The sequence below is a fragment of the Cygnus olor genome, chromosome 7 (assembly GCF_009769625.2).
Source record: "Cygnus olor isolate bCygOlo1 chromosome 7, bCygOlo1.pri.v2, whole genome shotgun sequence".
Classification (NCBI taxonomy): Eukaryota; Metazoa; Chordata; class Aves; order Anseriformes; family Anatidae; genus Cygnus; species Cygnus olor.
Window position 1 is genome coordinate 2,601,659 of NC_049175.1, and position 24,659 is coordinate 2,626,317.

General features: G+C 39.3%; 1 long non-coding RNA gene across 2 annotated transcripts in view; it reads left to right on the plus strand.

Moving 5' to 3' along the window:
* The window catches only part of LOC121073431, a 68,427-nt gene that overhangs the window by 17,486 nt on the left and 26,282 nt on the right, over window positions 1-24,659 (plus strand). The window contains exons 1-2 of one of the 2 annotated variants that reach the window (XR_005821709.1): window positions 1,765-1,843; window positions 13,968-14,119. The exons of the other annotated variant lie outside the window; for it this stretch is intronic. This is a non-coding gene — a long non-coding RNA (uncharacterized LOC121073431). Of the gene's footprint in view, window positions 1-1,764; window positions 1,844-13,967; window positions 14,120-24,659 lie in introns of those variants that run through there. 2 annotated transcript variants of the gene reach the window in all.

Consider the following 24,659-nt stretch of genomic DNA (forward strand, 5'->3'; position numbering starts at 1 on the left):
ACAGAAAAGACAACGGAGGTTTTCTAAAATAAATACCTCCTGTTTTATGCCAGAATTTGCATTAACTGTAATGATTGGTCCCAGTCTGAACAGCTGCTTGTTGCTGGCCAACTGCTATAACTATTTTTTTCATATGAGACATCAATGAGATATCTGTTTTCTCCAGGAGAGAATGCATTTGTTTGCTGAAACCAGTACCTTCACATTTTCAAGCAGAAGTTCCAATTGCCAGTCTGGTAGCATTAAAAGATTCTTTACCAGGATTGAAGTTTTAAGAAATGTTTCACAAGAGATGATATAGACAGATTGTTCCAGGTATACGTTGCACACAAAATATCTACTTTAATTGGTTTTGAATTTTCATTTATGATGTTTATAATAACATAACTCTTGTTTTTCATAGCACGGTACCAAATATTCTCAAAACTGAAGTCTGATCAGTTTTCATGTTGCTGTTTGCAATCAAGTATCCTGTAGCTATCCAACTTTTCCAAGTAGAATAACTATGAATTCTGCCAGTTTTTAATAGATGTATGTTCCATCATGCTTCTCAAAAGCTTTATTTCCCTTTTGTGGATCTCTTCAATTCCACTCTATTGTACTTCTGGTGAGGCAAAAACATACAATACTTCATATGAGGGCATCCTATTGTGCAGCACAAAGAAGCCCCAGCTCTTCCAAATAATTTGCTTAGGTTTTTATTATTATTATTGTATATGAAATGCACTTCATTTAGTAGTAATGGAAAATAAGAATTTCCCAAAGATATTTCTGTTGAAGTCAATTGGGAAAGTACAAATCTGTTGGCAGTTAGGTGGAGCTCCTGGAGAGTAAGAATATGAGCAATTATTCCTCTGAATTTTATTGAAAATGTAACATTTCTGGCACACTTGAAGCATTTGTTTAGCTAAGGGGAGTTGGACAGTGGTTTTTGTTTGGTTTTTAAGGAGAGGATATAAATAATTTATTGTTTAGCCGACCTGCCATGTTGCAGTGAGAAGTTATTTTACCCTGCCATAGGGAAAAGACCTAGGTCTCCCCGTGTCTTTTAGCAGAGTGCAGCATCGAGTAGCAAATGAAGATTTTTACTAGACAGAGCTTTATTTTTGTCATTCAAAAGGATGTTCTTTTTGGTTCCCCAAGTTTTTGAGTTTCTTTAGTACCTTTTACCCTTGTTCTGTTTTTCCTCCTGTAAAAGGGACAGCAGAAGAACAGAACCAAAGAACAGAATTTAATTGCAAAAGCTTAAGTAGAACCTTGTACTCATAATCTGGACCTCAGTCCAGCTCATACATTCTTGACACTCCTGAAGGTAAATTTTGGAGAAAACATTATGGAGAAAATACTGTTGTCTTTCTTTCAGCAGGACACATCATCCACTCTTCCTTTTTTTCCTGCATTTGCTTATTTAAATCTCAAGCTATAAGTACTCCAGCAGTCTGCCGGAAAGCAAGCAGGAGTGCACTCGTGAGACAGCAGTTGTGCTGTGGTAGCTGCCAGCATACATCTTCTCAGGTAGATGTGATGTAGCACAGGGCCCTGGTTGACAGGTGCAGGTGACATGGTATTTGGGGATTAGCAGAATGCCCACAGCTGTGGCTACAGAGTAGGGAAGTACATGTCCTTGATCACCTTAATCTCCTGTATAGGTACCTTTGCTTCCTTGAAGCAGGATGCCTGGAAGTATTCTTTATAAAATAACCCTTCAGTTTGCTAAGGGTCTGCTGCAACTGCTTTTAAAGATGAATTGATGTAATTGCTGCGACAGCATTCCTGGCTTGATTTTCCTCTCTCTTGCGCCAGTGTGTGAACAGCAAAAGGTTCATCAAACTCATTGGAGTGGGTGAAATTGAGTTTGGATTATTTCAATCCGTATTTGTGTTACTACCTTTGCTATAGTACTTCTGAGAAATTGCAAATTTTTTCCTGTTTTCTTATTCCAACCATTTCTAAGAAAACTTCTAAATTTCCTAAAGCATACTCTACATATGGTAAAGGCTGTGGGTGTTGTTTTTTTGTTTGTTTGTGTTTGTTTTTGCTAAACTTAGTTTTGTTAAGTTAGTATGTCTAAACAATACTATTTGATTTATTCATTCAAATGTCTCATGGCTGCTTTGATCTGTTTCAGTTGCAACTTTTCCATTTTGTCTGCAGTTGCATTTGCTATAGCATTGCCTGGTCTTCATAAGTCAGTAGAGTTTTGAGCAAAGGAGTATGGTGATTTCTGCTCTCTTTCAAAGTCTCTTATTGAAAGTAAACTTGCTAAGATGAGCTATTAGCAGCTTTACTACAGCCTGTAATTTTTTTTTCCTGTTTTCTACCACACAGCAATGAGTGGCAAGTCTGTCAGCATGGAAAGAAAAAAAGCCTTTGCTTATACTGTATCTTGTGGTTCATTGCATTGCGTCACTGATTTTTTTTTTTTTTTTTTTTTTTTTGTGCTGGCCATGGTAGTAAATACAGCTAAGGCTGTTTTACAACACTGATGAGAATATTTATCTCATAGGGCTTTGTTATGAGACTGACTTCAAATCCTCTTTCCCCATTTAAATCAACCAAATGTTTTTCTATGTCATTATATAAACATTAATTAATACAGAGAGGAAATATTAGTTATTCTTATTACATAGTTTTTGGACATTCAAGCCTCCTTTGACTTTTTATTAAACACTAACAATTACAAATTCCACTTTGTCTATGAACCCTGTTTATAGACAGCATTATTCACTCAATTGACTGTAACAGTTATGATTACCATCAGTGATGTAAATATATGTTTATATTGGAATGCGGAAGTGTTGTGGTTTAGCCCGGCTGGCAGTCAAACACCACACAGCCGTTCGCTCACCCTCCCCCCTCCCTCTCCGGGATGGGGGAGAGAAACGGGAAAGTGAAGCCTGTGAGTTGAGATAAAGACAGTTTATTAAGACAGGGAAAAGAATAACAACAACAATAATAATAATAATAGTATTAATAGTAATAATGTGTACGAAATAAGTGATGCACAATGCAATTGCTCACCACCCGTTGACCGATGCCCAGCCTGTCCCCGAGCAGCCGCCCCCCCCCCCCTCCACCCCGGCTAGCCACCCCTATATATTGTTCAGCATGACATCAGATGGTATGGAATACCCCTTTGGCCAGTTTGGGTCAGCTGTCCTGGGTCTGTCCCCTCCCAGCTCCTGCTGCATCCCTAGCCTGCTCGCTAGCAGGACAGAGAGAGGCTGAAAAGTCCTTGGCTTGGTGTAAGCACTGCTCTGCAACAATTAAAACATCAGCATGTTATCAGCGCTCTTCTCATTCTAATCCAAAACATAGCACCCTGCCAGCTACTAGGAGGAAAATTAACTCTGTCCTAACTGAAACCAGGACAGATATCCACCCCTTATTCCATACCATTTATGTCATGCTCAGGTTACACTCTTTCCAATACCTTCTAATTAATCACCATTTTCATCTATGATATATAGCAACCATGGTAACGATGACATACAGTGTTATATGATAATTAACATACTATAATTCAACTCATGGGCTATTCTCACCCAGTATTAGGTCCCCTTGAGGTACACACCGGACCTCCCCATTCTCTTGCATTACCCACCAAGTGCATCCAGGTCCCCGAGCAAAAGCAATCCCACGAATGGGCTTGCCTTTTCCTGAGGCGGGAGTAGCCCAGACTGTCTTACCCAGCATGTTTCTTACGTGCACTACAGGAACTTTATCCCCTTCTACAGTGCGTAACAGGTTTGATTGGGCAGGTCCAGCTCGGTTGGCAGATCCTCTAGTATTGACTAACCAGGTGGCCTTTGCCAAATGTGTTTCCCAATTTTTGAATGTCCCAGCACCCATTGCTTTCAGTGTAGTCTTTAACAGTCCATTGTATCGTTCAACTTTCCCGGAGGCTGGTGCATGATAAGGGATGTGATACACCCACTCAATACCATGTTCTTTGGCCCAAGTGTCTATAAGGTTGTTTCGGAAATGAGTCCCATTGTCTGACTCAATTCTTTCTGGGGTGCCATGTCGCCATAGGACTTGCTTTTCAAGGCCCAGGATAGTGTTCCGGGCGGTGGCATGGGGCACAGGATATGTTTCCAGCCATCCGGTGGTTGCTTCCACCATTGTAAGTACGTGGCGCTTGCCGTTGCGGGTTTGGGGGAGTGTGATGTAATCAATCTGCCAGGCCTCTCCATATTTGTATTTCAGCCATCGTCCTCCATACCAGAGAGGCTTTGACCGTTTGGCTTGTTTAATTGCAGCACATGTTTCACAATCATGAATAACCTGTGCTATAGTGTCCATGGTCAGGTCCACCCCTCGGTCACGAGCCCATCTGTATGTTGCATCTCTACCTTGATGGCCTGAGGTGTCATGGGCCCATCGGGCTATAAATAATTCACCTTTATGTTGCCAGTCCAGGTCCACCTGAGCCACTTCAATCTCAGCAGCCTGATCCACCTGCTGGTTGTTTTGATGTTCTTCAGTAGCCCGATTCTTGGGCACATGAGCATCTACATGGCGTACCTTTACAACCAGGTTCTCTACCCGGGCAGCAATATCTTGCCACAATGCAGCAGCCCAGATGGGTTTGCCCCGGCGTTCCCAGTTGTTCTGCTTCCATTGCTGCAGCCACCCCCACAGGGCATTTGCTACCATCCATGAATCAGTATAGAGATAGAGAACTGGCCACTTTTCTCGTTCAGCAATATCTAAGGCCAGCTGAACGGCTTTCACTTCTGCAAACTGACTCGATTCACCTTCTCCCTCAGCAGCTTCTGCAACTCGTCGTGTAGGACTCTATACAGCAGCTTTCCATCTCCGATGCTTTCCCACAATACGACAGGACCCATCAGTGAACAGGGCATATTTCTTCTCATTTTCTGGTAGCTTGTTGTACAGTGGGGCTTCTTCAGCACGGACCACCTCCTCCTCTGACGATATCCCAAAGTACTTGCCTTCTGGCCAGTCCATAATCACTTCCAGGATTTCTGGGCGACTGGGGTTTCCTATTCGAGCCCGCTGAGTAATCAGTGCAACCCACTTGCTCCATGTAGCATCAGTTGCATGATGTGTAGAGGGGACCCTTCCTCTGAACATCCAACCCAGTACCGGCAGTCGGGGTGCCAGGAGGAGCTGCGCTTCAGTACCGACCACTTCCGAAGCAGATCGAACTCCCTGATGAAAAAAGGCAATAGGTGTAATTGCTAATAGTTTCTGAGATATGGTTTCCGAAGTATAGAGTCGACGACAGTGCTGAGTACAAATACCAGGTTAGAGTCATGACCAGATACCTCATCATTTCATAAGCCATCGTTACACCACACAGTACCATAACAATCTTAAACCAGGGCCCGGAAAGGATAAACAGCACGACAGGGAGCACATACAGAAAGTAACTTGCTATAAAACTCAATTTGGGAAACAGGCACAGCAGACTTGAGATTAAGGCAATCAACATTGTGACTAGCAACTATTAAGCAGGTCGAATACTTATACCAATTTTAGTTTAACACACTCTGGTCAAATCTGTCGATATCTCAACCCTTCGAGCCCCACGTTGGGCGCCAAATGGACTGTTGTGGTTAACCCGGCTGGCAGTCAAACACCACACAGCCGTTCGCTCACCCTCCCCCCTCCCTCTCCGGGATGGGGGAGAGAAACGGGAAAGTGAAGCCTGTGAGTTGAGATAAAGACAGTTTATTAAGACAGGGAAAAGAATAACAACAATAATAATAATAATAATAGTATTAATAGTAATAATGTGTACGAAATAAGTGATGCACAATGCAATTGCTCACCACCCATTGACCGATGCCCAGCCTGTCCCCGAGCAGCCGCCCCCCCCCCCCTCCACCCCGGCTAGCCACCCCTATATATTGTTCAGCATGACATCAGATGGTATGGAATACCCCTTTGGCCAGTTTGGGTCAGCTGTCCTGGGTCTGTCCCCTCCCAGCTCCTGCTGCATCCCTAGCCTGCTCGCTAGCAGGACAGAGAGAGGCTGAAAAGTCCTTGGCTTGGTGTAAGCACTGCTCTGCAACAATTAAAACATCAGCATGTTATCAGCGCTCTTCTCATTCTAATCCAAAACATAGCACCCTGCCAGCTACTAGGAGGAAAATTAACTCTGTCCTAACTGAAACCAGGACAGGAAGGCATTTCATTATTAATGCATTCTTATAAATCTGGCTCTCATTTAGATGACAATCAGTTCAACCAATGTGTTTTCCAGTTCTTACTTGTGTTTGACCACTGTGTGGAAGTTGCAGACTCATTTAAAACATCTTTGAATAAGGCATACAGGTGTGCAGTAATCTTGCATTTTCCTAGATAGATCGCATATCCATGAAAGTTGTAAAATCATATGGTATTTTACAGCCCTTTAGACAAAGTTGCCATCAATATTTTAGTGTATTTTAATCAAGAGGAATAAAGCATTTATTTTTTAGTAGTTGGAGTAACAGTTAATGAATGTGATTTCTTTTTTTTTCAAAGCAGTCATTAATTTTAAAAAATTAATAGTCATTAATTTTAAAAAAATAGTCAAACAGAATTCTTGGTGTTCTTTTGATACATAAGCACTAATAATTAGCCTCTTATCTAACCTTTGTTTCAATTTTACTTTTGATCAACTTAAAAATGCTTCTTCAAGGTTAGATAGATTTTATGCTATTTCCAGGTGTTTGCCACAGCAATGCCTTAGTTTGTTTAAAAAAAAAATAATCAAGCAGTGTTAGCATGATTTGCAGGGCATTTCCTATTCCCTTCTTCTGACACCTTTGTGTTTTTGTAGAAAACTAAAGACATAGGGAATCTGTAGATTTGTTATAGCGATGGGAAGTATTTCCACCTGGAGGTCAAGCTGGATGGAATGGGGCTGAGACGCCATGCCAACATCTCTGAAGCCCTGTGTGGTTGAAAGTGAGTCAGAAGGAAAGAGAGTGAAGTGCTAGGGTTATCATACTCAAACAGGAATTCTTTGTGGAACAAGCACCTAATAAACGTTAGGTATGTCGAAAGGCCTAGGTTTTATTGGAGTTTTCTGGTAGAAACAAGTTTCAGAACTGAAAAGCCAGCTGCTTTACGTGCTTGATATTGCACTTTCATTACTTTAGGAAGTTTGTTACTACAGTCATTCATGAATCCATTTTTTATCATTCTTCTCTAAGATATTTGCCAGTTCTGTCTTTATTACAACTACTGTCATTACTCATGTTTCGAAAGATGCTGTAACTTAAGTTCAATATTGTATGTACTGTAGTGAGAAAACCTGCTGCTGCCCTTTCTCATCTAATGAATGCCAGAATTGTCACAGGAATAATATATATAGACCAATTAAATAAAACTGCTATTTTAGTTCTTACAGGAGGTATATGGTGGCAACTATGATCTTGTAGGCAGTGGCACTGTGTTTTGACACTCAAATCTAACCACATGTAGCTCCTTAAAACATTTTGAGTTTTTTGAATTTGTACATTTTGTTGTCAAGTAAATACAATTATTGTAATTTTAAAGTATGAACCCCTGAATTTTTCTTTGCGTTCTCTGATGTTGTAAAAATAACTTACACAGCCAACCTCCTGAAAAGTATAGTGGGCCTGACTTAATGTTGGATTCACTTAGGAGGTAGAAGTAGGAGTCCAATTGAATATGTCTGTCTGTGAGAAGACATGTTGATTTGCTATCTCCGTTCTTGTGAAAGTAATGTCATTCAAAACGATATACTCTCAGAATGTTTTACGTAAGTTGCTGCAGTCATGGTGAATGGGCAAAGTCTATTTCTCTGTGAACATGACTACATCACTGACTGAGAAATGTTAGAGCTGTGTAAAGCTGCGTCAGCCATATAGCTGGAAGGGTAAAGTGAGCATAAGTTCTAAAACACTGCAGTCTTTCCTGCTCTGCTCCAAAAAACAGTACGGAAAGAAATCTTTGCTGCCATGGGACTTCCAGTCCTGAGCAGGCAAGTCTGCTCAGTGTTGGCTTTCTTAGGTATTCAGATCCCCAAGCTGTTAGGAACCTACAGCTATGCTCTTTGAGTTTAAAACCAATAATCCATAAAATCAATTTGTTCTCTTGAGAAGACATCTTGAGGTGCAGAGCTGAAAATAATCTTGCTTATAGTTATAAAAAAACATCAAAAGTAGTTCAATAACAGCCACTGGACAGAATAGTCCAGGGTGGGGTTTTCAAAAGCGGTTTAGGAGCGTAACTGACTCTGAAGGTCTGTGAGATTTATGCTGTTACACGCCTCTGGCACCTGATTAAAAAATCCAGTTTCAGCAGATAGGACTCTGTACTGGTACTTAAATTCTGTTTATTCAGCTTTTACCTGCTGTCGTGGACCTGCTATTTCAGTTCTCTGTGCCAACCTTATTTGTATTGGCCATTCTCTATAGGAAAACATTTTCAATGACCTCAGGACTTCCATTGTGCAATGGCATTTAAATGCTCATAACTCTCTGGGTCTTTCTTTTGTTGAGATCATCCTTGGATTGCATGGCTTCATTAAGTGAAGACTATGTCCTAGAATATGCTTATGATGGACTTGGGTTTTGATTGTGGCCTCTGAATAAAGCTACAATACAAAGAACGATTACCTTTCTTCGTGAGGTCAAGATGTTTAAATTGCTCTGAGAATATGAAGACTTACTTTCTTTTATTGGATTGTTTTAATTGCAGCTAACAACTTTTATTATCTTAACACTTGTGTTTTGAGTTTCATTAATGTAATAAGAATGTTACATGGATTTGCAGTCCTATAAGGAAACAAATTTCATCTGAGCTTTAATGCAACAGCGTACGCAGCAGAGTGCAATAGGATATAGAGTATTTCATCTCCAGGTCACTAGCTTGCATTTGGCTCCAAGGTTATTGACAGAAAGTAATTATAATATGACAGTACGATATAGGCCTATGGTGATTTTTAGTCCAAGCATGTTGCAAAAAAACACAACACCAACAGTTTCCCTTTGTGCTCAGAAAATGTATTTAATCTTAAGGTAGAGACGTATTAAGACACTTGTTTGCATGTTTCTTTAAACCACTCTTCCTGAGCATTTGAAACACCAAAACCTTCAGTGGAAGGGTTCTCCCTCTGTCATATTTGCACAGCACCCAAGGAAATAGCGTTGATTACTATCCAAAATCTATGATTGTCTGAGAAGCTGAAAATGGGTTTTGGATTTTCAGGTGTATTGTTCATAGTAATGAGTAAATATTATATTGGGGCATGATCTGAAAAATCATTGTTTCTGTCATGACTTGCATTTTCTGTGGTCTACAGATGATCAACATGAGCATCCAGCCGTAAATTAAAAGCAATGCTGTAAACAGTAGCATTCAGACAGGATTAAATATTTCAGCCTCATTTTTAATTACAGTTTCTGATTAAGCTTTCCTTGATGTTGGCACTTACAAGGTTTACGTCTGGAGAAATTTTTAGGTGATGAGCTAGCAACCTAAGTGACATTGTTAGAAGAAACCTAACTTAGCTTTAGCAAAGGGGATTCTGGAATCTCTCTTTCTGTAGATACTTAAAAGAAGAATACAAAGCAAGCTAATCTCTCAGCACTTAGATGAGACACTGTGTCACTCACATCGTTTTAAGGAAAAGAAAGTGGAAAGGATTCAGGTGCAGAATAGCTACATTTATCGATTCCTTCTTCAAAAACAACAAAGACTGTAATATTAAAGGACTTAGAAGTTAACTTTTTATTTTCAAATCAATGAGTTGCTATCATCATCCAGCTACTCTGTGGTATCTCATCTCCTTTTTATGGCATGTGTGTGGTTAAACATAAGTCAATTTTTTCCTCAATTCTCTTTACTGTCAAGGATAACAGAAGGGTGTTTATGTATGTATGTTTGTTTACATTCAAATCATACCATGAAGGATGTATAGCCCAGCGCAAAGCATGCACTTCACTGTATCAGCTGCACCATTGCACTGTGTATGCCTTGAATATCACATGCTGACATCTCTTTCCATTTTTTAAGGAAATATGTACTTTTATGTTGACAATACATTTCACAGTCCATTGCGTCAAGGAGTTTTAACATTGCTTCAGGTCTGCCTATAGATTTTTGTTATTGCTGGTAAAGCTTTGCTGATCAGATAGTTTGTTATTATCTTCCACCAATCAACTTTTTTCAAAACCCAGAAAAGATAAATACAGTAATTACATGTAATAATTAGAAAACCTTGTATAATGAAGCAAGAATTTTCAGGTTAATAAATAGCTGAATGTGAGCCCACTTAATTAATCACTAAGCTGTGGAACCACTGCAATTCATATGTCAATCCAGGCTCTTTTATGGAAGTGATTTGAATCAATTGCTAATGAAATTGAGAAATTTAGAAGCGGCTTTCCGACTTTCAAGTGACAGGGCTCATATTTAACTCAAGAAATGTGACAGTTAATGACAACATAAAAGTGCTGTGAATCATTTGCTAGATCTTGTGAGAATTACAGCATCACCCTATTGAAATAGCTCATAGCTGATGAGTGTGAAAATAAACAGTCATAATTACATATTTAGATATCTAGGATGCTGCTTAAAATGTAAGAGAGTCTGTCAGAAATAACCAAAGGACAAAATCCTACAAGTGTTACAACAATATTTTAAGAATTCTCCTGGTTTGCCTCGTAGATGAATTTACACTTCCTACTGCTAAATCCTAAATCCTAATCCTTTAGAAATTCTCATGCACTGTCTTTATTGAATCAATTTCTTTAAGCTGTCAAAGTATTTTATTCACTAATTCTTCTTTTTTAGTGTAATTAACATGCTTACACTTACTCAGTTCTTTGAATTTAAACTATTCTGCTGGTGCATTTCTTTCCTTAACTTTGTACTTCCAGCCACACTTTTAATTAATTAAAACTTCATCCAGATATAATGAGACAGTTATTGTGTGTTAATGAAATATCAGTGTAAAGTGCACTAATCAATAATTAATTTAATTAAGGTATATATGAGACTATTGCTATGTAATTAACTGAAAACCGCATAAGTAACGCATGCATATTTAAATTTTCATTAATAAGTTTGTTAGGAATTCTCAGATCATGCTGTTTTATGGATTTACATGAAAGAGATAAAATTAAAGTGTTTGTCAAAGAGATTCTGAAATAGACGTTAAATGGAGTCCTGAATCATTCTGACAGTACTGTAGCAAATTTAGGCAATTGAATCCATGCTAAGAATTAAAGTGTGCCTTCTCGGAAATGAAATAAAAATCTGTGGGAGATTTATTTTAACCTATGAGAGTCAAATATCTAAAACATCCTATGAGATGAAATTACACAAGAGAAAATATATTCTATATTTGAAAAATGTGCTTTAGAAAGGATTATGAATTATGGAAGCATTTTTGCTATTCCCTGCTAAAGCTGGATCATCCTACTAACATGTTCTTCAGGCACTCTACTTATTAAAGACTATGTTCTATTAATATTGATGAAGTTATCTCCTTTGCTCATTGTGAGTGACTTTTCTGAGAATTTACCAACAAATCTGATATTTAAATGTGCTGCTAATTTAATACATTTGCTAAACTTTTAAATTCCAAATGAATAATACTCTTCATGTTTCCTGTATATTCAAAATTCATTACAGTTTATATTATTGATTATTATTTGCAAGGTATTTGAAATCCATAAAGCTTTTGAATCAAAAAAGCTTTTTAAAAATAATTCCTTGGGGTATCATAATAATATTCTACTTACCCAGATGTTCAGCACAGAAGTCACAAATCTGAGTCTCTAAATTAAAACTTCATTATTGTATACTAGCAGTTGTAAACAGAATGAATTTTACAAGGTAAAGTAATTATCACAAAGAACAGTGGTGTTTTGCACAATGGAGTTTGACCATAGTTAGCAGATGGAAGAGTGAGAGATTTGTGATGATGAATGTCTTTTACAAAATGTAGCCCATAGTTTGGATCTGTGTCAAATTTTGTAAGTTCAGTCAATGTACATGTTTGTTTCTCTGTCTAGGTGAAGCACATTGAGAACTGGTCTGTCAATTTTTTTTTCATGTTGTTTTTGTCACGAGGCTTTCAGCATCCCCAGGACCGTGCAGTCCTTCTCGTGCATAAATGAGCATTTTTTTTTTATTTTTTTTTTTCAATAACATTTAATAGGAAGGACTCTAGCCGCACGTGATTGGTTCAGGCTATATATCTTTTAAAGAAAGGTGGACGTAAAAGACCTCGTTTTCTTTTGAAATAGATCTCAGACATCAGTATGCTCTATTTGTTATTTCAGAGAGGAGTATTTTTGAGAGGGCATATGCAGTATGTGTCTTGTGACTCGAAGTATTTTGGCTCAGTTCCACGGGCTGCAAGACTTCAATCTTCCATCAAATAGACTTAGATCCATTCGAGCCAAATTCAATGATTCTACTGTAAATTTCAAGTGGATTTTTTTTGATCATAAATTCTTGCCTAAGTTTTCATTTAAAATGGCATGTTTCAATGTAAAATTACATTTCATGAAAATTATTTTAGTACGCTTTTTCCTAATAATAACAACAACCTGCCAGAAAATACCCCAGTCAATTCTAGAAATAGTGTTCTAGAAATTTTCTTATAAAAAACTAATACTACAACATACGCAACTGACAAAAAAATCCATACAAAGAAATAAATAAAGTGGAAAAACATTTCAAAGAGGCATTTGGAGGTAACTTAAGCAGTTATCCCAGGAATTACCTCAATCCTGCTTTGGAAAGAAAGCATGCTGTGACATGTTGTATTTACAGTTCCAAATTAGAGCAAAATGACTTCTTGAGCTATTTCTAGCAATGCAGAATAAAGGTGAAGTTTGTTTTCATGCCTTATGGATCATATCCTTTGTCTCGTGAAGTGTTGCAAACATATAGTAAGAAACAAATTTGGACATCAAGGGAGTTTAAAAGGAAATTTTAATGATACCTGTTTGGTATTATGAAATAAGTGCATGCCACTTTTATGCCATTTATTGTGTGGGTGATGTGTTTTTGTTTAGCTTGAGTTCTGGTTTTACCTGTAAGAAACGAGAGTTTTCAAAAGTTAATCTAAGTCGTTCCAAAAAATGTGTTTAACTTGTAAGGAGAATTAATCATCCTCAGTAGCTCTCGTTGTATCTCAGTTTTGGAGGGAGTTTCACAACTAACTTATAGTTGCTGGTTAATTTGAAATGGCGTATATTAGGTGAGATGAATTTTCACCTGTATTGCTTGTATACTCAGTGTATGTTTAGAAGTAAGTTAAGTTAAAAACAGCTGGGATTTTTTTTTTTAATTATTTCATGTTGATACGATAGCTTAAATAATAGCTTTAAAAAACCACTTGCCTTACTTCTCTGGACAGCTGCCACAAATCAGTACACCCATTAATTATATGATTAATTTTTTTTAACATGTTTAGCAATTTAGTTAGATTTGGAATGGAGTCATAATTCAGTATTTTATATGAATTTTATATATGGTTTATACTTGTTACAGTATTTCAAAGGGATGCCATTCACATAGAAATGTCATATAGCCACATGCTTATACTGTGAAATGAACCGTGGGCCTTCTTTTCTACACCTACTAAGAGGAAATATTGCAAAATTTCTCTTTCAAAACTGCATATGTTAATTTATTTATATTAAAAAAAAAAAAAAGTTGAGCAATTTCTCTACCTCCTCTGCTTTATTAAATCAGAAATTTCAAACACTGGTCAATACTTTTCCAGGAAGCTGCTAATCAGAGTACTAGATAAGACTGGTATCTAAATGCATTTTCAAAACCACAGATTCCTATTCACCTGTTAAGTTAGAATATAGTAGTCCTCCATCTGCATCTGTACCTCTTATTCAAAATGGGAAGTAATACTGGAAACTGTAAAATTGCAGAAATTGTATATCCTCAAAGCTGAAATTGAAGAACTGATCCTGCATCTCAACTGATTTTCTGACCTCTATTTCAAGGTCAAATCAACCTCTTTTAATGCTCGGGCATGACCCCACAGCACGGGAGCATAAAGACTCCATCCACAAATTAAAGATTTCTCCTGCTGGCAGGCCTGCTGAGTAACCAAGCCCCAAGTCAAAACCACCTTCTGGTAAACACAGAGACTCTGGTAAGCTTCTGCTTGGGGTAGGAAATCTTTGCAGGGAATTGCACTCCCAACAAGAACAGACCTGATAGCCTGGATGCAGAGCAGTCCCTGGTACGAAATACTTGCCGCATTTTAAGAATGTAGGTCTTCTGCTCACCTCTGTTAAACTGCGGCTTTTCAGGTCTATGTTCAGGTGCAATTGCATCTGCTACGCACCCAGGTTCACCTTCCATTTGAAATTCAGCAGGTTTCCCCTGAAGTCTCTTTCTCTTGTTGACCCACATCAGAAAAGACAGTCTTCATCTTTGTTTTGCACCAGTCTTAAGATCTGTTTGCATTTATTTGTTTCTCATACAACTCCTATGGTATTACTCAAATGCTATAAAAAATAGTAACAGGTAGATGTCATTTCCTATTCTTGTGCCAAAGCAGAATCTCTGTTCGTTTGCCTTTTTCAGGACTTGATGGCCTACCCAGGCCTCACTTCTAAACTTTTCCTCCTTTTGCTTCTCATCCCAGGAAGAGACTCTTTCTCTTATAAGTATCATGCAGAAATGTGATTTAAAAAATAAAAGCAACGAACATGATAATTGCACACATTCTATTATTTTTATCTTTTCATATAAAAATGTTTTCTTGTAGAGAGCTGTAACATACTATGCCATCCATAGTTTATGTAGTGCTCAGGGACAAAACACAAAGGGGCCTTCCCAGTTAGGTTGGCCCATTAGGTTAATACAAATAGACAATTTCTGTAGCTCTCATACAAGTTGGATGTGAATAGCCCTACCCAGACCCCAGGATCCCCATTTGCAGACCCGGTTCATGTTATGTTCCGAGTAGTTCTGAGAAAACAGGCATATTCCCCTTCTTAGTGCCAAAACAATATACCTTAACTGTTCTGTTATCCTCTTGTTTATAGTGAACATAGTAACAAACATAAATTACTGCCCAGAAACAACATAACTATTAATGGGCTCTGGATGAGAGGGGGGGTGGGAAAAAAAAAAATCCTTCAATTTGCTTACTTTTCAAGCTTAAGGATAGTGATGTGACATGCCATCAGTCCAATTTACCGGGTATAAAACTAAATTAAATGCATGAAGCTCTCATTGAATATGCCTCAAAATCAGTTCATCTACCATTATTGAAAAGTATCACATTTAAGTCTTAATAATTCTTTACCCTAGAGTGCTATTAATGTCATCATTATTATTATACTTCCCTATCTTCGATATATCATAGCTGTTAGAATTCAAGTACAAAAATCAATGGGAAATTTGCATTTGATATAAAATATTCTAATCTATCACAATTAATTTTCTTCCCTGAATTATGTTAATTATCCTCTTCCCCACCTGGGAAGAAACCCCTATTGCATTCTTGACTAGATTTAGATCTAAAGCTGGTTTCCTGCAGTGCAAATCTTTGATAAAAATTCCATACTTGCTCTCTCTTTGCTTCTGTCTTTTGTACACACACCACAGTGAGAAACATTAAATGAAAGGTTTGGTTTGACCAACAGCTTTTGAATACAGAAGACAGCTGTTTTTCATTTGAATAGGAAAAAAAATATATATTAAAAAAATAACCAACCCACAACTTACTCCCTCAGCTCTTGCCGATGTGCAATTAAGCTGTACACATGCAATTTCAAGATCAAAAGCAGCACCAAAAACCCGCTCATGATTGACTGCTCAACAGTTTACACACATCAAAAGAAATATCTTTGACAAGCAGTTTTCTTTAGTTTCAAAGGTTAATATCACCTCTTTGTACCTTGAGAACTTCTCATCCTCAAAAGTCCTATTAACTCTTCTTTATTAAGAAATTATTTTAGATAACTGTTCATTGAGGACTTACAGTCTTGTACCTAAAATATTAAATGTCTGATTTATCATAAGGACAATTCCTTTAGTCTCTTGACAATCAACATCACACTAATCATTGCTGGCTTTTCCAGGTCTTTCCCCAAATGTTTGAGTAACAGAGTTTGCATCAGTTACCACTATTTGCACTGTTTTATGTAAGTCTTACTTATCTCTAGCTTTAAGTTTCCCCCGTGAATTTTGCTTAAGGTGTCCTTTCCACCCAGATCCTCGCATCTGAGGGATGCTGTGATCATTTGTATTTAAAACACATTTCCAAATTCACGGAAATCCTCAAGGCCAATGTATTTTCTCCCAGTTTTTGCTCGTGCGGATGAATCTCACAGTGCGTGGTCATGAATCCTAGCTCATCTGGGGCCTTGAAAGATACATATGTACCACATGAAAGTGAGTCATTGTGGGGGGGAAAAAAAGCAGCAACAAACAGGTCTGTGCCAGGTCTGTAAGAACAGGGCTTTACCCTAAAGGTTTAGGCTGGTTGTGCTGTTTATTCTGAATTGACATCCAGGAAATGTACTTTATTTAATACTTTTTCCCATTAGCTTGCAGTTAGTATATGAAAACTTTCTAGTGTAATTTGTTAGTGTCCATTTTTACACTTGATCTGGGGAGATTTTATAAGAGGCTGGTGAGATGTGACCACATCTCTCACTTTAAAAGTTGATTTTCAATTTGAATGAGGTTGTGAAGTCAAAATGCAGGACAGACAGGGAAGGACTCTCTCTCAATGTCTCTTTTAGATTGCAGCAAGAAAATATGAGGGTAAATCCTGCTCTCTAAACACATAGATTTACTGAACTGTGTCTTCTTGATATTTGTACTTTTGTAAAATTACCATTTACCCACAGGTCCAGAGGTTTGTTGACATAGGAAATGTTTTAGCAAGATTGATTCTGCTAGGTGTAATGTGGCCCAGTCCCCTGTAAGGACGTAAAGAATTAGGTCATTGATTACAGTGCTTATGTGCTTTTGTTCAACCAACCTTATAATATTTTTTTCCTTAGCAAATAGATAACTACAGAATAATTAATATTCCCCTGGAAATCCTAGCAATTACATTTTGAAACAAGGGAAATGACTGCTAATATCTTACAGGGAACAGACGTTAAACATAAGTACACAGGAATTTCTATGTACTTAAAAGGCAATGCATGAAACTAAAAGCAAAAATACATGGCTTTTTATGAAGAGGCTTTCTGTGACTATCAGTGCATATATTTGAAATTCGTTAAAATAAGACTTTCCTGGTGTCAGTTTGATACAGCTCAGACACTGCTGGAGTGGGTCAACGATAAAAGGACTGGAGGTTTCATCCCAAGTTTGCATACAGAGAAAACATTTTTGTGGACTCTGCTCTTTCTCGAGCAGAACTGTGCACTCACACGCAGCACAATGGTGTTTGCCCAGAGTTCCACATTTGTGTTTTTGCAGCATGTATAGCACTCTCAGGGTTATCCTTTGAGTGCATAAATGTCTGCAGAATATATTCAAACAGTCTTAATTCAGTCAAAAATAAATTTAGAGCAGCCTTAGAGAACAGGCTACATTAAGAGTGCATATTGGTATTTCCTGTCTTTCAGTCGCTGTGGGAATCAGTTGACATCACTTGCATCCAGAAGATGTAAAGGTGCCAGCTCCAGTTCTCTGACACTATGCACTAGCTCAGTTTGGAATTGCTATTGCTCTCCTCTAAATATAGAATGAGTCTGTGCCTTGGGTTTCTTCTTCCCTTCTTACCACCTCATATTGCTTGAATAGTTGATAAGTCATATTTTGTCTTTTCAACTAGATTTTGTATACAATACATTCATATATTGATAACCTCAGATACTTCATTCAAATGTCTGCTGCATGAGTTTCTGTTTCTCTGTGTCCGTACTACATCTGTGTGAACCAAATTCTGTGTGATAGGTCATGGTCAACGTCTGCGCTTGGTTGTCCAAGCAGCAGCTGTTTTTGAATTGCCAATCTTATCTTGAAGAAACATGTCTTGTTAAGTTCTGAACCAGGTAGCTTATCTCACCTCTGAGGCTGCATATCAACCTGAGGTCTGGAGTGAAATGACTTCAGTGCTATCAGATCAATTTGCTGTGAGCAGCCCACATCACAATACTAGTGCACATAAATCAGCTGGCTTTGGCAGTTTGCTCAGGAGAGAGTTAGGCCTACACCTTCAGGACCACTGAATTATTTCTTCTCTCTGGAGAAGTCTGAGAGTCAGAAAAGATCCCTTCAGGTCAGGGCTGAAGTCTCAAAGGGAAGCCAGCAGAGAGGCAGCTAAATTTTACCTCAGTATGCTGGGCATCTAACACTTTTAAGTGTTTTTAGGCTGTTTTTTAGTTTTAAGCTAAATAAGAGAAGGTTAAGAGGCTAATCTCAGGCACAGATAATCAGAAAAACCAATGAGATGCATACGCAGATTGCACGTGGCTTCCTGATTATTATATATATTAGTTGCTTTCTCTGAAATTAGGGTCTTTGCGTTACTCGGCAAATAGTACTGTCTATTGTGTGAGCATCCAGACGTATGGTTGATCAGCCTAAAAGAATTTTGTTTTGATTTTACTTCATAGAAACAAATTTATTGCCCTTCACAAGCTTATTTCATGATGAAGACTTGTTCAACAATTTTGACATTTAGTATGCATGTAACAATGCAGGTAATACATTGTTTTCCTTTATTACTGACAATCAGGTTGTACTTTCCTTTCCGTAGTAATAAAAAGTAGTTTTAGCAGTACATCTGTCAAAATATTTGCCTCTTAGGCCACCAAATTTCAAGTCAGTGTCTGCTTACAATTTTTAGTTCTGTTATCAATACCTGAAGGAAGCAGATGACACTGTGGTAGTACGTTATGCATTTCACAAGTTAAAATGAAATAGCAGTTTAGATTTGGGACGCATCTCGGGGTCCCTAAATGTCTGTGAGCAATGAGTGGGATCGATGTATTTATGTTATTGTTCCTTAAGGTAATGGCATTAGTGCAGCACTTTTCAATAACTACTTTTAATTTGAATCAGTGTGGTAGCTATTAACTCCTGTCAGGTAGGTTTTTTGTTTTTGTTTTTAACTCTAGGTATTCAATGTGCCATTAGTTGTTCTCAGAACATAAAGGGATCAAAAAACAGATATCAGAAATTGCTGCCAGTAGAGAGACTAAGGACTGAAAGGGTTCAGAGAGGCTAAACCTTTTTTTCTGTCTCCCCACTTTTTGCAGGTAGCCCTAAAAGGCTGCCGAAGCAGAACTTTTCTGGTAGGTTGGCCAAAACTCATTTGCTAGCAGCAGCATCTGTACCCCCTGCTGTAAACAAGATGAGAACTGCAGTTCACACTAAGGCATGCTTGGTGTTTTCCTGCAGATTTAAATGTAATTAAAATAAGGGGTATGTCTGACAAATGGAGGAGGAAGTATACAAAAAAAAATCAAGGATGTTTTTTCAAATGCTAGAGATGTTATATGAAAGAAACATTATAGATGAGAGATGGTTAAAATTATTTTTCTAAGCCCTCTCCCCCCTCACACCCCTGCTCTTGTTATCAGCTCTGAAGCAGGAAGAATCTATTCTCCTTTCACTTACCCACATTTTCTCTGACACCTTTCACTTACCCATATACATTGTGTTCCCCATGGAGGTGTTCATCTTGTTGTAAAAATGACACTTTCATGGATATGACTGTAGAGGCTGAAATGTTGATTACCAGCATTAATCACTTCTGGAAATACCAGTTTCTAACGATGCTACTTTTCTGGTGTGCATATAATGTACATAGAGAGGGACAGACTGATGAGGTACGTGCTAGTGTACGGGACAGGGGAGGAAGTGCCAGTACATATTTACTTTTGGCCATTTGGGGATTGATCTATCCTTTTGTGGTCACGTTTTAAAAATAATGTTGACTTCCTGTTCCAGTTAATTAATTTAAGGAGTCCTCCTCTTTGGTGGTGCTTGACGCTGGTTTCGTTAATATGTAATGAGATTTCCCCTTGCGCCTTCATTGTCAATGTTTAAAAGTGCATCTGTAGGGAAGGCTGTAGACCATCAGTCTGGAATCCCACTTCCGTCTCAGCTGCTTCTCTCCATATTGATGGCATACAGGATAAACAGAACAAGTTAATTTGTAATCTTAGATAGAAAATGATAGCTGCGCTGTTTCTGTCATTGAGCACTCTGCCAGTTTAAACAGCTGATTAGTCAGCTTCTGTGGAATCGATCTGAATCAGTTCCACCTGCGTGCACCCACCAAGAGCCACTTTATTGTAAATCAATCATTCTGAAAACATCTCACAAAGGGGCCAGTCCTCACTAACAAGCCATCAATTTAAACTGTCTGTCTGGAGCACTCAAGAAATTAGAAGTGCAACAAACATTTATCCTAAAATTATGGAGAAGTCATTCTTTTAAACCACAATCTGTAAGTATTTGGTGTTTGTGGTATTTTTTTTTCTTTTAATTCATATGCATTGGGTTACTTTTCAGACATCCCAAAAGTGCATGTGCTTTCTCCTAGGAGAAAACAGTATGTTCAGAATTTTAACAACAGTGGATGGAATGGATGGCCTTTATTACTAGAAGGCAGCATTAACAGTAACTCAGAGACTTTATATCCTGCCCTTGTGCCCCTTGGGTGTTAAGATCGATCCCTAGAGTCAGAGAAGTTCTCCTTATTCTTTGACATGATGAATTGCTAAATTTTGCCTGTGCAGAGAGTGGGTCTTCCAGCTGGCAGTGGTTGGAGAAGTTGCCCCAGGGGGAAGATACAGATATATGGTTTGGTCTCCAAACTCTTCCTTTAAGATGCTTCATACTACCCTAAATAAAAGAAAGTGAAGAAGGTATATTCTATTTTTTTTCTCCTTTTATTGGCCTGTCTGGGCATTTCACTTATGTCAACAAAAAAAGCCGTGAGAATCATGTTTTCAGGTTGAGTGCATTGTTTAGAATCTCTGGAGCCTTATTCAGCTTGAGAAAAAAATATGGCAGCACTATGTTTTCAAGGCGCAGTGCAAAATACTACGTGCAATGTTATGCCATGTAATTACATGTTGCCACATGATTGCATTGTCAACACTGTGTCTGATTACAAGGTAATTGCTTAGTTACTAGCTTTAATGCAAAGCTGCTCAGAGACGTGTGTGCTACACAAGTGTCCCACTCCTGGAAATAAAATCAAAATAAAAGTTCAGTGAAACCTCACGTGATAGCGTGGAAGGTAATTGTACTCACAGATGGTGTTGGGACTGATCTATCTCTGATTAACCTCAGCTTAAATCCTCTTATTTATTGTAGGATAGTTTGGTGAGATATCTCTTAGAAATAGCGTAGCATATTCACAGTAAATTTGGAGCTCTAGCGTCTCCCTCTCATAGCATTGGATTGTGGGTGGGTTTCAGATATTTAATACGGCTATAGTTGTCGTGGTCTTCCAGCCCACACAAGTGACTTCTGCAGTTAGTCTCTCTAACCAGCCCTACTTATTTTAAGAAGTTCAGAAGTGGTAGATATGAACAAGACAATGTCAGCTGGTAATTCACCGTACCATTTGACTTTCTAACTGTATGGATACCAAAAAAAAAAAAAAAAGGACCACGTTACTATTAAAATATGGGATGACAGGAATTTGGGTGACGCCTCTTATGTATACTTTACCAACATCCATTTATGGGTCCCCTCAGTAACATCTGATTGATAGTATTCCTCTAGATAAAAGCTGCAGAATGTGGCAATGCTCCCTCCCTTCCTCTTCCTGAGCACAAATCCTGCCCCTCCTTGCCCATTGGTCTCACGGAGCTCGGGAAGCCTCTTCATTCTCTGTTGCATAAATCCCCTTCCGCAATCTGTTCAGGAGGGGAGATGCGTGAAAATCTGTGCAGCTGCCTTCAGGAACCAGAAAATACAGTAATCACATCCTTAGGTATCACGCTCCAGACACTCTGAATCAGTGGCAGGATTGTTATTACTTAAGTTGGAAGCAGTGCCAGAGCCTATTGATTTCTAATCCGAGCCATCGAACAAGAGAAGCTCCTTTTGCAGGTAAGCAAGCTGTTTCTGGGCTGAAGAAAGACAAGCTTTGCAGGGAGAGGTCCTCTTTTCTCTATGGAAAGTTCCCACGGGACTTTTCTGTTAGGGCTTTCTTCAATGGAACTTCATCTGTCTTTGTGGGCTGGGTTATTTTAAATGAGACTCCTGTTCCTCAGATGTTTTCAGGTAGGGCTGGACCAGCTGCTTCCTGGATCTGCTGCCTGGGTGCACTAAATTACTACTTCTAGTGTGAAAAGCCTACACGATAAAGATGATCATTCTCTTGGTGTTTTCAGTCAACTCATGCTTTCGCACAAGTGATATTCATGCCAGTGTTGGTCATGATTTCACAGAATCACAGAATTGAAGGGGTTGGAAGGGACCTCGAAAGATCATCAGGTCCAACCCCCCTGCCAAAGCACGTTCCTTACAGCAGGCTGCCCAGGTAGGCATCCAGATGGGCCTTGAATATCTCCAGAGAAGGAGACTCCACAACCTCCCTGGGCAGCCTGTTCCAGTGCTCCGTCACCCTCACTGTGAAGAAGTTCTTTCACATGTTGGTGTGGGACTTCCTTTGTTCTATCTTGTGGCCGTTACCCCTTGTCCTATCCCCACAAACCACTGAAAAGAGGTTGGCCAAATCTCTGTCTCCCACACCTCAGGTATTTATACACATTGATGAGATCCTCCCAGTCTTCTTTTCTCCAGGCTGAACAGACCCAGGTCTCGCAGCCTTTCCTCACAGGGAAGATGCTCCAGGCCCCGTATCATCTTTGTGGCCCTCCGCTGGACTCTTTCCAGGAGATCCCTGTCTTTTTTGTACCAGGGAGCCCAGAACTGGACACAGTACTCCAGGTGAGGCCTGACCAGGGCAGAGTAGAGGGGGAGGATCACCTCCCTTGACCTGCTGGCCACGCTCCTTTTAATGCACGCCAGGATCCCATTGGCCCTCTTGGCCACAAGGGCACATTGCTGGCTCATGGTCAACCTGTCGTCCACCAGGTCCTTCTCCTCAGAGCTCCTCTCCAGCAGGTCGTCCACCAGCCTGTACTGATACATCCAGTTGTTCCTTCCCAGGTGCAGGACTCTACACTTGCTCTTATTTAACCTCATTTAATAACCTCATTTCTACTTAATTAATTTGGTACTATCCATTCATCAGCAAAATCCCTGCGCCCATTTGTCATCATGATATTTTTAATGGCAGGTTTTGAGCTGAGCAGGAGTACCTGATGGAAACTGCGTGATGATTATAGTTTCCTGAAAGGGGAATGATTTCAGTCCACAGGTGGGGAGGGAAAAAATAGTAATAATAAAAAAATCCTAGAGCTAGATAGGAAAGTAATCATTTTCTATATTATTTACTGTCTGCCTGCCCCATTCATAGAATTAGACTGCATGCCCTTACCCCAGTTCCGTAGGCCACCATCAGGATGTGGATCTTTACTTCTACCTAATCCTCCCATGGTTGCTGAAACTAGTAAAATTCACTAATGGAAGAAAATTCCCATGAGCCAGCAAATGTGCTTTCTCTCTGGTGCAGTTGCCTGCTGTCTGATGCTGAGATCTGTCTTCTCCGTGGAGGAGAATATGGCTTTAATTACCAATTTATTTTATTACTGCTATTTTAATATGACAAATCTGATGATTTTATAGTGTGTACTCATGGGATCCTGTATATGAAATACCTCACCATAGGTGTTTGATGATTATCATGAAAGCTTGTTTCAGAGACATAGGAAAGGTGATATTACAAAGCAAGGAGTTGTCTGCTTGTAGCGAGCCCTGGATGAAGGAAATAAACAGGAAAAATGATAGTCTAGAACAAATCTGGAGCTCAAACTCAGTACAGCAGAAGTATGCAAAGCAATTTTAAGCAGTGGGATTCTGATTTCAAAAGTACTGTACAAGTTAAGGAAGGCGAAGCTATGTACATAAGCAATGGCTTAACTAGGGGATGGCATAAGCTAGCAGGAACACTGACACAAACAGTCATAGAATCATAGAATATCCCAAGTTGGAAGGGACCCATAAGGATCATCAAGTCCAACTCCTGGCACCGCACAGGTCTGCCCAAAAGTTTAGACCATGTGACTAAGTGCACAGTCCAGTCTCTTCTTAAAGTCAGACAGGCTTGGTGCAGTGACTACTTCACTGGGGAGCCTGTTCCAGTGTGCAACCACCCTCTCGGTGAAGAACCTCTTCCTGATGTCCAGCCTAAACTTCACCTGCCTCAGCTTCACACCATTCCCACGGGTCCTGTCACTGGTGATAACAGAGAATAGGTCACCTGCCTCTCCACACCCTCTCGCGAGGAAGTTGTAGACTGCGATGAGGTCCCCCCTCAGCCTCCTCTTCTCCAGGCTGAACAGGCCCAGTGACCTCAGCTGCTCCTCATACGTCTTCCCCTCTAGGCCCTTCGCTATCTTCGTCGCCCTCCTCTGGACACTCTCCAACAGTTTAATGTCCTTTTCGTACTGTGGTGCCCAGAACTGCACACAGTACTCGAGGTGAGGCTGCACCAGCACAGCGTAGAGCGGGACAATCACTTCCCTCAACCGACTAGCAATGCCGTGCTTGATGCACCCCAGGATACAGTCGGCCCTCCTGGCTGCCAGGGCACACTGCTGGCTCATATTCAACTTGCTGTC